A 15,636-nucleotide genomic window follows, 5' to 3' on the forward strand; every position below is an offset into this window, starting at 1 on the left:
CAGAGGCTCTCTCTTTACGCGGATGATGTGGTCTTATTCATTAAGCCTTCGGTGCAGGATTTGACCTTTGTGCGGACTGCACTTGAGCTCTTTGGTGAAGCAGCTGGGCTGCGCATCAACTATAACAAAACCACGACTGTGCTTATCAGAGGAACTGATGATGAAAGATAGCGTGTGATGAACCTGCTACACTGTGAGATGGGACACTTCCCATGCAAGTACCTGGGCATACAACTAGCGATCCGGAAACTGACTTGGGCCGATTGGCAACCGTTGGTCGACCAAACCAAAAAACTGCTACCAACTTGGCAACGCGGCCTCATGCAGAAACCCAGATGGCTCGTCTTAGTAAAGTCCGTACTCCCGGCACGTCCGATTCATCAGCTCATGGTACTTAATGCTCCAGAATGGGTTTTCGAGGAAATTGATAAGTGCTTGAGATCGTTCTTCTGGGCCGGCAAAGAAAAATCTAACGGTGGCCAGTGTCTAGTTGCCTGGGACACGGTTTGCCGTCCCATGATCTTTGGGGGCCTTGGGGTCAAGAACATCAGGAAGCAAGCTCTAGCTTTGAGAGTTAGATGGGAATGGCTGAGGCGCGTCGATCACGAGAGACCATGGCAAGGTATTGGGATGATAAAAGACAATGCGGCCAGCTTAGTTTTCAATAGCATGATCAAAATAGTGGTGGGCAATGGTGAAAATGTCTACTTTTGGAAGGATAGATGGATTCATGGATTTACGATAAGTGAGATTGCTCCAATGATCAGTGCCATGGTTCGGACCCGAGAGAAGAACACGAGGACAGTGCAACAGGCTATTGTGGACAACGCGTGGATCCACGACGTTCAGGGCGACCTCTCCTTCATGGCCCATATGCAGGTGGCCAATCTCTGTCAAGCATTGGCCACAGTTCCGATCATTGCAACTATGCCGGATCAGTTCATTTGGCCGGCCGACGCTTCCGGCTGCTATACGGCCAAATCGGTCTACAACCGGTTATGCCTTGGGCTCCTAGATTCACCCACCGCAAGATGCATTTGGAAAAGTTGGGCCCCCTTACGCTACAAGATCTTTGCCTGGCTGATGGTGCAGTATAGGTTGTGGACAAGTGATAGACGCGCGCGTCATGGTCTCCAAGATGCGCCTTCTGCCTGCTTCACATGTCTTTAGGAGATCTCGATTGTGTGGATAACATTCTTGCCCATTGTGTCTATGCCAGAGAGGTCTGGCACCGATGCTTTGATGCTCTACAGGTTAATGTGCAGGTGCCAAACACGGATGAGAAGTTCACTGATTGGTGGCTGCGGCAAAGAGGAAGATTTTCGAGGAAGGTTCTTCATGGATTCGACTCCTTCATCTTAGCCACTGCTTGGGCATTGTGGAAAGAAAGAAACGCGAGGGTCTTAAATAGAATTCACCAACAAAATACCCCACCAGAGTTAGTTCAGATGGTGTTAGCCGAGATCAAAGAATGGAAGCTTGCAGGCATTGGAGCTGGAGGATTAGATCCTTTCGTGAGAGAGTAGTCTAGCGATTTTTGATGTTGCGTGGGTGCCAACCTATAATGTTTGCATTGGTGGTTGGCTTTTTGTAATTATACTCTCTGCCTTCTATAAAAATATGGTACGCTTTTGGGGTACTCTCGAAAAAAATTTGCTCGCTCTTGCACCACCGTTCTCCCACCACCCAGGGGCAGAGCCCTTCCTATGGATGGACCACCCCCAACAATTCTAGCGGGGGCTAGCAATGTAGAGCATATTCCATCCATTCCTAAATACAAGTTTCTTTTGAGCGACTCACGGGGCGACTCCCAGCCGCCATCACAGGGAGCCTCCTTTGTGCTTCTTCCCCTCGCTGATGCTGCCGGTGGTGGCGACGGGACGCCCCTTCCTCACGCCGCTACCTCTTTGTTCAATCCTGGAGCGCCTCCCAGCCCCATACGCGATTGCGCATCCTGGTTGGCATCTGATCCGCGGTCCTCATGGCGACACTCCAGCAGATTGACCACTTCCTGTTGGTGGCGTGCTGGTGCTGGTGCCTCCTCGGCTGCTAGCTTTTGGTCTCAGTGGGCTCCCGTCGATGTGCCTCAGCCAGATCGGGTTGCCCCTACATGGCCGGCAAGTCCATCAGATCTGACAGCAGTTGCATCCAAATCGGACTGGGATCTATCCACTACAACTGGATCTTCGTGCCATGTAGGCCGTTGTTAAGGAGAGAAGCATGAACCGGGCGGCGTTGCGGGATGTACCCGGAAGGCCTCTATGCGGGTCCTTGGGTTCTTTTTACTCTAAGATGGTGTTCCGCCGGTTGCCGGCCCTCACGGATCTAGCTGTTGACGAGTTCTGGAATGCTCCATCGGAGATCTTCATTAGATGCTTGACATCTGAAGGTTTCTGGATCGAATGGGATTCGGTCGTGTGCACCCCTATTTCAGCCCGAGTGGCTTCAGGAGGATGTGACATGAAGCTTCGTTATCTGTTGTGACGCCCGGATAGTGAGGCTACAGTAATGCCACGTTAATGATGCCACATCACCACGGTTACAGTTGATAATCTCGTGTTAGTCCAAAACCGATTCAGATCCTAATTTGAATTTAAGTCAAATGATAAAGGATTTCAAATTTTAAAACTAAAATATTCGGATTGTGCCAATTATTGCATAAATAATTAGGGTGGAGACCACATTTTTATAAAGTATTTAATTGCTTGAAGTAAATAAAAAAGTAACAAAACCAAATAATTAAATGCCTTTTTTAGTTAATAAAATATTAAGCTAATTTAATTATTAGCCCAAAACTATTAGGGCAGTGGCATATATTTATTAAAACTAAATTAGGAACTAATTTTGTATTTCATTTAAACTATAAAAGGGTGAAACTATGAGAAAACAGAAACAAGAAAATAAATAAAAAGAAATAAAAATAGAACTAACAATAAGAAAGGACAAACCCCCTCCCCTTGGTCCGTTTGGCCCATCTGGCCAATAGCCAGCTGGCCCATTTCCCCTGGCCTATATGGCCTACCCCACCACCTAACCCTAATCCCCTCCCTCACAACCCCCCTCGATCCAGTCGCCTTCCCACTCCTCCCACTCACGCCCCCACTCCTCCTCTTCCCCGATCCAATCGGGATCGGGCTTGAACATCGTCGCCGCCTGGAGCCACATCGCCGGAGCCCCGCACCACCCCGACCCCGTCGCCTCGTCCCCACCGTCGCTCGCCGCCGTCCCCGTCTTCCTCCTCGAGTCCCGCTGCCCTTTCCACACAACCGCCGATGAGACCCCCGCCTCTCCTCTCCCCCTGCCCGCCTCTGCTCCTCGCGCAGTCGTGCATGCGCGCGCCCGCATGGCCACAGTCACGCCCGCTCACCTGTGCTGCATCACCACTGTGGCACATGCCCGCTCCATTCGCTCGTCCTACGCGCGCGCTCACGACGTGCTCCTCTGCACCCGGCCGCTCGTCGCCCTCGCTCCCCCCGCGCGCCCGTCGCCTACTCCGGTGCCCACCGCGCCCTCTCCCTTCCCCGGTGACCACAACGTCCCCTCGCCGATGCCTGCACCCGCAACAACTCATCGCGCCCCGCGCCGCTGCATGCCGCACACGGCATCGCGCCCGCGAGCCCCCTGGCCGCACTTGCCGGCTCATGGCCTCAGGCACTACTGCCCGCGCCCCTGCCGCCACGTCCGCCTGGCCTGCAGCCGCCAGCGATCGCGCCCGCGAGCCCGTGCTCCGCTCCGCTCCACCCCCATTGACCCGCGCCTGTAGCGCCCGCCCGCTAAGGCCATAGGGGCCTATGACAGCTGGGTCCCACCCCCATGTGCCAATGACTGGTGGGCCTAGCACCAGAACATTTTTACAAAAAAAGGATTAATAAAAAATATATATAAGTAAATAATAATTAAAATAATTAAAATATTAATTAATTAAAAAATTAATTAACTTAATTAATCCTGATTAGATTAGCCTAATTAATTAACTAACCTAACTAATCTATTAATTAAACTAATTGATTTTATTAATTAGTTAACAGGGTATGACATGCGGGACCCACACGCCAGTTTGACTGGTCAACGGTCACAGTTAACTACTGACGTCATGATGACATCAGCAAACACTATTCTGGATAATGTTGATTTAAAATAATTAAATAAATCCTAAAAATGATTTAAATCTTTAGAAAATCATAGAAAATAATCTGTAACTCGGATGGAAAACTTTGTACATCAAAGTTGCTCAGAACGACGAGACGAATCCGAATACGCAGTCGGTTCGTCCGCCACACGTCCCTAGCATAGCGAACATGCAACAATCCCCCTCCATTTCATCTGTCCGAAAATGCCAAACATCGGGAACACTTTCCCGGATGTTTCCCCCCTTCGCCGGTAGCACCTAGTACTGCGTTAGGTCACCCCTAGCACTGTGTATTGCCTTGTTATGTTTTGTGATGCTGTGTTTGCTCCGTATTGACTGTTTCTTCCCCCTCTTATTCTCCGGTAGACTACAAGACTGACGCCGCTGCTGCCCCGACCGACTACGTTATTGATGACCCCTTCTTGCCAGAGCAACCAGGCAAGCCCCCTGCCCTTGATCACCAGATATCACCTATTCTTCTCTCTACTGCTTGCATTAGAGTAGTGTAGCATGTTATTGCTTTCCGTTAATCCTATTCTGATGCATAGTCTGTCCTTGGTACTATTGTTGATACCTTACCTGCAATCCTAAATGCTTAGTATAAGATGCTAGTTTATCATCAGTGGCCCTACATTCTTGTCTGTGTGCCATGCTATACTATTGGGTCGTGATCACTCGGGAGGTGATCACGGGTATATACATACATGCATACTATACTGGTGGTGACTAAAGTTGGGTCGGCTCGTAGAGTACCCGCATGTGATTCCGATGTGGGGGATGAAGGGGCAGGTGGTTCCATCCAGGTAGTGGTGGGCCTGGGTTCCCGACGCCCCCCGACTGTTACTTTGTGGCGGAGCGACAGGGCAGGTGGAGACCACCTAGGTGAGAGGTGGGCCTGGCTCTGGTCGGCGTCCGCGGTTACTTCAAAATAGCATGCTTAACGAGATCCGGGTATTTGATCTGAGTCTGGCCACTGGCCTATATGCACTAACCAACTACGCGGGAACAATTATGGGCACTCGACATCGTGGTATCAGCCGAAGCCTTCTTGACGTCAGCGACTGAGCGGCGCATGCCAGTTTGGACCGCGTAACGCAACTTCCTTTGTAATGGAGGTTGCTAGGTCTGCTCACCGGCCGCGTACGCAACGTGCAGGTGTGCAATAGGCGATGGGCCCAGACCCCTGCGCACATATGGTTTAGACCGACGTGCTGACCTCTTTGTTGTGCCTAGGTAGGGTTGCGACGCGTTGATCTTCCGAGGCCGGGCATGACCCAGGAAAGTGTGTCCGGCCAAAGGGGATCGAGCGTGTTGGGAAATGTGGTGCACCCCTGTAGGGAAGTTTATCTATTCGAATAGCCGTGTCCCTCGGTAAAAGGATGATCCGGAGTTGTACCTTGACCTTATGACAACTAGAACCAGATACTTAATAAAACACACCCTTCCAAGTGCTAGATACAACCCGGTGATCGCTCTCTCACAGGGCGACGAGGAGAGGATCGCCGGGTAGGATTATGCTATGCGATGATACTTGGTCAACTTACCATCTACTCTCTTCTACATGCTGCAAGATGGAGGCTGCCAGAAGTATAGTCTTCGACAGGACTAGCTATCCCCCTCTTATTCTGGCATTCTGCAGTTTGGTCCACATATACTACCCCTTTCATTTGATACCAATGCATATGTATTGTAGCTCCTTGCTTGCGAGTACTTTGGATGAGTACTCACGGCTGCTTTCCTACTTCCTTTCCCCTTTTCCTAGTTACTGCGATCATATGATGGAGTCCATGAGCCAGAGGATCCCGAGGATGATTCTACATGGAGTTCGACTTCGAGGAGTAGTTAGGAGGTCCCAGGCAAGAGGCCTTGCCTTTTCAATCGTTGCTATTTTTTTGCCAGCCTTCTTAAGGCAACTTGTTTAACTTATGTCTGTACTCAGATATTGTTGCTTCCACTGACTCTTGTGTAATCGAGCTACGTATTCGAGCCCTCGAGGCCCCTGGCTTATAATATAAAGCTTGTATTATTTTAATTTGTGTCTAGAGTTGTGTTGTGATATCTTCCCGTGAGTCCTTGATCTTGATTGTACACATTTGCATGTATAATTAGTGTACGGTCAAATCAGGGGCGTCACAAGTCGGTATCAGAGCCGACTGCCTGTAGGAATCCCCCTTCCAAACTCCTTGGCCAAAGTCAAGTCTAGTCATTGCGAAACTTTTACTAACATGGCTGTGTTGCTTATGGGCCCACATCGCCATTGGATGGTATTAGGATCTTTTATTCCTCGTCTATACTCTCGGACTCTGATCTCTCTTCTATTTGGCTTAAATGATTTTGCTAACTCTAACTTTAGGATCTCGTAAATACTTCCTCCCGGAGAGCCGCTCATTCCCGACGATGGCTTGAATCACCAGAAGATTCTAACAATACTCTCTGATGTTCTCCCAAGACTTTGTACCTTTGCTTTTGCAATTAACTTCCACCAATATATCCTTATGGATAACTTCTTACACTATCATTCATACATTCGATCCCAGTTGCTCTTGTTAGTATGAGATACCCCAGAATTCTCTCTATTGTTTCAAGAATACTTTGTGCCTGCTGCCATGTAGTTCTTTGCCACATGAATACCCTTATGGATAGTTCCTCGCACTTACCGAGTATCCACTCATCCCCAGTTGATTCATGTATGTCACCAATCTTCGAAATACCAATCGATCTTCCAAAAATCCTCAGCAGCCTATTGCTCTGGAAATTCTTGCTTGCTTACATTATGGTTAATACCATAAGTCTAGTAATCTTATTGGCATCCCTTGTCATTATCATTTGGAGTCCTTTGATGCAATATGTTGCGAATGCTCGCAATCCTCAACCAAATCCTAGAATTCATCCTTCCGGCTTAGACACCATTTTAAGCATGGGCTGGATCTCGACCAATCAAATTTCCATCGATTGTACCCCTAAGTCGGCTCAACTTATCCCTCCTTAATCAGAGCGTTTGCTTCTGATCCCTTAAATTTGAAATCATAATTCCTTTACATGTGAGCTTTGAATTAGTCAGTTGCTTTTATAATCCAATGCCTTCACATTGTTTCTTCCTCTGGTTGTGTTCCGATACTCACATCAGCTCCGCTATGGACCGTCGGATCCTTTGTTGAAATATCATCCGATAGTGTCCTTTGTATACAAAAACCTCGAGAAGTTCTTTCCCTGATACATAATGCCTTCGATAAATTGTATCCTCTCCTTTTTTCACCCACGCTCTACTATCGAGCTTGTGTTATTTACTATTGAAGCTTGTGGTATATGTTCCCAAGATGCCCCTAAGGGTTGAAACTATGCCTTCCCAGATCCGGGCAAACCTGAGAGCTATCATGAGTCATACTCTTCTGGTGTTTTGCTAGATAAACTTTAAACATTACAACTTCTTCGAAAATGAGAAGTGAATGAAAGGTTATGCATTGGAGAAGTGGGAGTCGACCTTGAACTTTGTGTTCATGCCCATGGACACGATGTAGATCCTATCATAGAAGGTTCTTGTAATAATAACTATTCCCTTGATATGATATCATCTGCTATATGTGTATTGATCCTTTGCAATCGTGGTTTTGACCAAATTTCTCCATGATTCCATTTCTCAGACAAATTAAAGCACTTGTCTTTTGTTGATCGATACATCTCCGCAACCTCTATTTTGATCTTCCTCGAGTATTACCCTCTGGTATCTCGAGAACTGTGTTGCATCCTGCGAGTCTTCATCTAGTATTGCTTCTCACCGATTTCAGATTTCCCCCGGGTTCTGAGTTATTAGTCACCCGGGAACACCGATAAGTGAATCGATTCCGCACTCCGATTCAATAACTCTAAGTAATTCTTGTTGCTTACGAGTTTAATAATCCTTCAAGTCATTCCTAGTCTTATTGGCTATATCATTATCGTGCAAACTTTTAACTGTGGTACCTGGTCCTTCTTCCCGTAGCACAAATTTCGACGGTGAGCTAATCTTACGTCGATCTTCCTCGTCATATCTTTTCTCCTTAAATAACAAACTTGATTTTGAGTTTGTGTTGTACCCATGGTTCCAATAACCTTTCGCTTCATCATTCCTTTGACTTGATGTCATCGCCGATCGATTACATCTTCATGGAATATCACGACAAATGTGTCGTGATCATCATCAGCATTCTGAGCTCTTCTAGGATATCAATTTAATTCATAATGAGAAATACCATCCTTGCCCTCGATGATTTGTGTTATCATCGACCACTTTACTGCCTTTCGTTCAACACAAACTTGTTTGTCTTTTGTGTTATACCTTGAGTTCCTTGCTATCCAGTATCTGTTCTTCTTTACATTGGAGTATTACCATCTTTTATGTCAAGAGGGTCGTGAGAATTGCTCCGCCTCTTAAAAATTTCTTGGTATAATGATACTTCTCACCATCACCACTCTTTCTTGGTTCAACTGTGTTGTTTGGGTTCTGTACTTCTAGCAACCCCATTGCTTTGAAGCTAATAGCTGACCGTTCATTCTTAGACTATTGTGAAGGAAATATGCCCTAGAGGCAATAATAAAGTTATTATTTATTTCCTCATATCATGATAAATGTTTATTATTCATGCTAGAATTGTATTAACCGGAAACATAATACTGAAGGAAATATGCCCTAGAGGCAATAACAAAGTTGTTATTTATATTTCCTTATACCATGATAAATGTTTATTATTCATGCTAGAATTGTATTAACCGGAAACTTAGTACATGTGTGAATACATACACAAACAGAGTGTCACTAGTATGCCTCTACTTGACTAGCTCATTGATCAAAGATGGTTATGTTTCCTAGCCATAGACAAAGAGTTGTCGTTTGATTAAAGGGATCACATCATTATGAGAATGATGTGATTGACTTGACCCATTCCGTTAGCTTAGCACTTGATCGTTTAGTATGTTGCTATTGCTTTCTTCATGACTTATACATGTTCCTATGACTATGAGATTTTGCAACTCCCATTTACCGGAGGAACACTTTGTGTGCTACCAAACGTCACAACGTAACTGGGTGATTATAAAGGTGCTCTACAGGTGTCTCCAAAGGTACTTGTTGAGTTGGCGTATTTCGAGATTAGGATTTGTTACTCCGATTGTCGGAGAGGTATCTCTGGGCCCACTCAGTAATGCACATCACTATAAGCCTTGCAAGCATTATAACTAATGAGTTAGTTATGGGATGATGTAGTACGGAACGAGTAAAGAGACTTGCCGGTAACGAGATTGAACTAGGTATTGAGATACCGACGATCGAATCTCGGGCAAGTAACATACCGATGACAAAGGGAACAATGTATGTTGTTATGCGGTTTGACCGATAAATATCTTCGTAGAATATGTAGGAGCCAATATGAGCATCCAGGTTCCACTATTGGTTTTTGACCGGAGGCGTGTCTCGGTCATGTCTACATAGTTCTCGAACCCGTAGGGTCCGCACGCTTAAAGTTCGATGACGGTTATATTATGAGTTTATGGTTTTTGATGTACCGAAGGTAGTTCGGAGTCCCGGATGTGATCATGGACATGACGAGGAGTCTCGAAATGGTCAAGACGTAAAGATCGATATATTGGACGACTATATTTGGATACCGGAATGGTTCCAGGTGAGATCGGGATAATACCGAAGCACCGGGAGGTTATCGGAACCCCGCGGGAGGTATATGGGCCTTAATGGGCTTTTGTGAAAAGGAGGGGAAAGGATCAAGGGAGGGGCCCCCCAAGCCCAATCCGAATTGGGAGGGGGGTCGGCCCCCCTTTCCTTCCTCCCTCCTTCCTCTTCCTTCCCTCTCCTTCTCCAAATAGGAAAAGGAGGAGTCCTACTCCCGGTGGGAGTAGGACTACCCCCTTGGGCGCGCCTCCTCCCCTTGGCCGGCCCTCTCCTCCCCTCCTTTATATACCGAGGAGAGGGGCACCCCATAGACACAAAAATTGATCTCTTGGATCTTTTAGCCGTGTGCGGTGCCCCTCTCCACCATAGTCCACCTCGATAATATCGTAGCGGAGCTTAGGCGAAGCCCTGCGACGGTAGAACATCAACATCATCACCATGCCGTCATGCTAACGGAACTCTCCCTCAAAGCTCAGCTGGATCGGAGTTCGAGGGATGTCATCGAGTTGAACGTGTGCAGAACTCGGAGGTGCCGTGCATTCGGTACTTGATCGGTCAGATCGTGAATACATATGACTACATCAACCGCGTTGTGCTAACGCTTCCGCTTTCGATCTACGAGGGTACGTGGACACACTCAACCCTCCCGGTGCTATGCATCACCATGATCTTGCGTGTGCGTAGGAATTTTTTTGAAATTACTACGTTCCCCAACAGTGGCATCCGAGCCAGGTTTATGCGTAGATGTTATATGCACGAGTAGAACACAAGTGAGTTGTGGGCGATACAAGTCATATTGCTTACCAGCATGTCATACTTTGGTTCAGCGGTATTGTTGGATGAAGCGGCCCGGACCGACATTACGCGTACGCTTACGTGAGACTGGTTCTACCGACGTGCTTTGCACACAGGTGGCTGGCAGGTGTCAGTTTCTCCAACTTTAGTTGAACCGAGTGTGGCTACGCCCGGTCCTTGAGAAGGTTAAAACAGCACTAACTTGATGAACTATCGTTGTGGTTTTGATGCGTAGGTAAGAACGATTCTTTCTCAAGCCCATAGCAGCCACGTAAAACTTGCAACAACAAAGTAGAGGACATCTAACTTGTTTTTGCATGGCATGTTGTGATGTGATATGGTCAAGACATGATGCTATATTTTGTTGTATGAGATGATCATGTTTTTTTGAAGTTATCGGCAACTAGCAGAAGCCTTATGGTTGTCTCTTTATTGCATAAGATGCAAGTGCCAAATAATTGCTTTACTTTATCGCTATGCGATAGCAATAGTTGCAAGAGCAATAGTTGGCGAGACGACCATGTGACGACACATTGATATAGATCAAGATGATGGAGATCATGGTGTCATGCCGGTGACGATGGAGATCATGATGATGCTTTGGAGATGGAGATCAAAGGCACAAGATGATGATGGCCATATCATGTCACATATTTTGATTGCATGTGATGTTTATCTTTTATAGATCTTATTTTGCTTAGTTCGACGGTAACTTTATAAGATGATCTCTCACTAAATTTCAAGATAAAAGTGTTCTCCCTGAGTATGCACCGTTGCCAAAGTTCGTTGTGCCGAGACACCACGTGATGATCGGGTGTGATAAGCTCTACATTCATCTACAACGGGTGCAAGCCAGTTTTGCACACGCAGAATACTCGGGTTAAACTTGACGAGCCTAGCATATGCAGATATGGCCTCGGAACACTGAGGCCAAAAGGTCGAGCGTGAATCATATAGTAGATATGATCAACATAGTGATGTTCACCATTGAAAACTACTCCATCTCACGTGATGATCGGACATGGTTTAGTTGATTTGGATCACGTGACCACTTAGATGATTAGAGGGATGTCTATCTAAGTGGGAGTTCTTAAGTAATGTGATTAATTGAACTTAAATTTATCATGAACTTAGTCCTGATAGTATTTGCATATCTATGTTGTAGATCAATAGCTCCCACATAGCTTCCCCGTTTATTTTGATATGTTCCTAGAGAAAAATAAATTGAAAGATGTTAGTAGCAATGATGCGGATTGGATCCGTGATATGAGGATTACCCTCATTGCTGCATAGAAGAATTATGTCCTTGATGCACCGCTAGGTGACAGACCTATTGCAGGAGCATATGCAGACGTTATGAACGTTTGGCAAAGCTCGGTATGATGACTACTTGGTAGTTTAGTGCACCATGCTTTACGGCTTAGAACCGCGACTTCAACAATGTTTTGAATGCCATAGAGCATATAAGATGTTCCAAGAGTTAAATTAGTATTTCATACTCATACCCGTGTCGAGAGGTAGTAGACCTCTGACAGTACTTTGCCTACAAAGATGGAGGAGAATAGCTCAACCAGTGAGCATGTGCTCAGATTGTCTGGGTACTGCAATTGCTTGAATCAAGTAGGAGTTAATCTTCCAGATAAGATAGTAATTGACAAAGTTCTCTAGTCACTATCACCAAGTTACTAGAATTTAGTGATGAACTATAATATGCAAGGGATAACGGAAATGATTCCCAAGCTCTTCGTGATGCAGAAATCGACGAAGGTAGAAATCAAGAAAAGCATAAAGTGTTGATGGTTGACAAGACCACTAGTTTCAAGAAAAGAGCAAAGGGAAGAAGGGGAACTTCAAGAAGAATGGCAAGCAAGTTGCTGCTCAAGTGAAGAAGCCCAAGTGTAGACCTAAGCCTGAGACTAAGTGCTTCTACTGCAAAGGGGCTGGTCACTGGAAGCAGAACTGCCCCAAGTATTTGGCGGATAAGAAGGATGGCAAAGTGAACAAAGGTATATTTGATATATATGTTATTGATGTGTATTTTACTAGTGTTTATGGAAACCCCTCAGTATTTGATACTAGTTCAGTTGCTAAGATTAGTAACTTGAAACGGGAGTTACAGAATGAACAAAGACTAGTTAAGGGTGAAGTGATGTGTGTTGGAAGTGGTTCCAAAATTTATATGATCATCATCGCACACTCCCTATACTTTCGGGATTAGTGTTGAACCTAAATAAATGTTATTTGGTGTTTGCGTTAAGCATGAATATGATTTGATCATGTTTATTGCAATACAGTTATTCATTTAAAGTCAGAGAATAATTGTTGTTCTGTCTGCATGAATAAAACCTTCAATGGTCGTACACCCAAGGTGAATGGTTTATTGAATCTCGATCGTAGTGATACACATATTCATAATATTGAAACCAAAAGATGCAAAGTTAATAATGGTAGTGCAACTTATTTGTGGCACTGCCGTTTAGGTCATATTGGTATAAAGCGCATGAAGAAAATCCATGCTAATGGGCTTTTGGAATCACTTGATTATGAATCAGTTGATGCTTGCGAACCATGCCTCATAGGCAAGATGACTAAGACTCCGTTCTCCGGAACAATGGAGCGAGCAACTGACTTATTGGAAATAATACATACTGATGTATGCGGTCTGATGAGTGTTGAGACTCGCGGCAGGTATCGTTATTTTCTGACCTCCACAGATGATTTGAGTAAGATATGGGTATATCTGCTTGATGAAACATAAGTCTGAAACATTTGAAAAGTACAAAGAATTTTAGAGTGAAGTGGAAAATCATTGTAACAAGAAAATAAAGTTTCTATAATCTGATCATGGAGGAGAATATTTGAGTTACGAGTTTGGTCCACATTTGAAACAATGCGAAATAGTTTCGCAACTCACGCCACATGGAACACCACAGCATAATGGTGTGTCCGAACGTCGTAATCTCACTTTACTAGATATGGTGCGATCTATGACGTCTCTTACTGATTTACCGCTATCATTTTGGGGTTATGCATTAGAGACAGCTGCATTCACGTTAAATAGGGCACCATCTAAATCCGTTGAGATGACACCGTATGAACTATGGTTTGGCTAGAAACCTAAGCTGTCGTTTCTTAAAGTTTGGGGCTGCGATGCTTATGTAAAAAAGCTTCAACCTGATAAGCTCGAATCCAAATCGGAGAAATGTGTCTTCATAGGATACCCAAAGGAAACTATTGGGTACACCTTCTATCACAGATCCGAAGGCAAGACATTCATTGCTAAGAATGGATCCTTTCTAGAGAAGAAGTTTCTCTCGAAAGAAGTGAGTGGGAGGAAAGTAGAACTTGATGAGGTAACTGTACCTACTCCCTTATTGGAAAGTAGTTCATCACAGAAACCGGTTCCTATGACACCTACACCAATGAGTGAGGAAGCTAATGATGATGATCATGAAATTCAGATCAAGTTACTACCGAACCTCGTAGGTCAACCAAAGTAAGATCCGCACCAGAGTGGTACCGTAATCCTGTTCTAGAGGTCATGTTGCTAGACCATGACGAACCTACGAACTATGAGGAAGCGATGATGAGCCCAGATTCCGCAAAATGGCTTGAGGCCATGAAATCTGAGATGGGATCCATGTATGAGAACAAAGTGTGGGCTTCGGTTGACTTGCCCGATTATCGGCAAGCCATCGAGAATAAATGGATCTTCAAGAAGAAGACGGACGCTGATGGTAATGTTACTGTCTACAAAGCTCGACTTGTTGCAAAAGGTTTTTGACAAGTTCAAGGAGTTAACTACGATAAGACCTTCTCACCCGTAGCGATGCTTAAGTCCGTCCGAATCATGTTAGCTATTGCCGCATTTTATGATTATGAAATTTGGCAAATGGATGTAAAGACTGCATTCCTGAATGGATTTCTGGAAGAAGAGTTGTATATGATGCAACCTAAAGGTTTTGTCGATCCTAAAGGTGCTAACAAAGTGAGCAAGCTCCAGCGATCCATCTATGGACTGGTGCAAGCATCTCGGAGTTGGAATATATGCTTTGATAAAGTGATCAAAGCATATGGTTTTATACAGACTTGTGGCGAAGCCTGTATTTACAAGAAAGTGAGTGGGAGCACTACAACATTTCTGATAAGAATGTGTGAATGACATATTGTTGATCGGAAATAATGTAGAATTTTTTGGAAAGCATAAAGGAGTGTTTGAGAAAGGTTTTTCAAAGAAAGACCTCGATGAAGCTGCTTACACATTGAGCATCAAGATCTATAGAGATAGATCAAGACGCTTGATAAGTTTTTTCAATAAGTACACACCTTGACAAGATTTTGAAGTAGTTCAAAATGGAACAGTCAAAGAAGGAGTTCTTGCCTGTGTTGCAAGGTGTAAAGTTGAGTAAAGACTCAAAACCCGACCACGACAGAAAATAGAAAGAGAATGAAAAGTCATTCCCTATGCCTCAGTCATAGGTTCTATAAAGTATGTCATGCTATGTATCAGACCTACTGTATACCATTCCCTGAGTTTGGCAAAGGAGTACGATAGTGATCTAGGAGTAGATCACTGGACAACGGTCAAAATTATCCTTAGAGGACTAAGGAAATATTTCTCGGTTATGGAGGTGATAAAAGAGTTCGTCGTAAAGAGTTACGTCGATACAAGCTTTTGACATCGATCTAGATGAGTCTAAGTCTCGATCTAGATACATATTGAAAGTGGGAGCAATTAGCTAGAGTAGCTCTGTGCAAAGCATTGTAGACATAGAAAATTTGCAAAATACATACGGCTCTGAATGTGGTAGACCCGTTGACTAAATTTCTCACTCTTTAGGTGTAAATCACATAGTGATGTGAACTAGGTTATTGACTCTAGTAAACCCTTTGGGTGTTAGTCACATGGAGATGTGAACTAATCACATAAAGATGTGAACTATTGATGTTAAATCACATGACGATGTGAACTAGATTATTGACTCTAGTGCAAGTGGGAGACTAAAGGAAATATTCCCTAGAGGCAATAATAAAGTTGTTATTTATATTTCCT

The sequence above is a fragment of the Triticum dicoccoides genome, chromosome 4A (assembly GCF_002162155.2).
Source record: "Triticum dicoccoides isolate Atlit2015 ecotype Zavitan chromosome 4A, WEW_v2.0, whole genome shotgun sequence".
Lineage (NCBI taxonomy): Eukaryota > Viridiplantae > Streptophyta > Magnoliopsida > Poales > Poaceae > Triticum > Triticum dicoccoides.